This window comes from Manacus vitellinus, unplaced genomic scaffold, assembly GCF_001715985.3.
Source record: "Manacus vitellinus isolate BGI_N305 unplaced genomic scaffold, ASM171598v3 scaffold_13_pilon, whole genome shotgun sequence".
Lineage (NCBI taxonomy): Eukaryota > Metazoa > Chordata > Aves > Passeriformes > Pipridae > Manacus > Manacus vitellinus.
In genome coordinates this window covers 4,002,090-4,002,527 of record NW_021938999.1, presented here as the reverse complement: position 1 = coordinate 4,002,527, position 438 = coordinate 4,002,090, and positions in this window count along the sequence as shown.

Sequence of the window (438 nt, the reverse complement as noted above, 5' to 3'; positions counted from 1 at the left end):
CCACTCCTCATTTGAGTCCTCTCCCTTTTCATCAAGGAAGACTTGACCCCTCAAGATAACAGACAATCTTGAAAACTTTAAAACTCCAAAACTCATGCACCAGTTAAAGTTTAAGGTTCTCTGACTTTTTTTTTTATTCTCCTTATACAATATCTCAACCACCTCTGGAATCATTACAGCACTATTGCAATGTTACCAGTATACTATTTTAAAATGTATTATTTCCTTCCATAACTTCTTATGCTTCTTTGACCACCTCTAAGTTACTAAATTAAAAAATACGTGAATGATACTACTACAGCCATTTATCCGCAGCCATCCGCTCAAAGGGTACTAAGTGCTCCTAAAGCCGTAGCCTAGTTCTCACTTCTACCCTGCTCTAGTGCAGCAGACCTCTCCAATCCTCTTTGCGCTGCTCCTTGGTCCCAGCTGAATTTC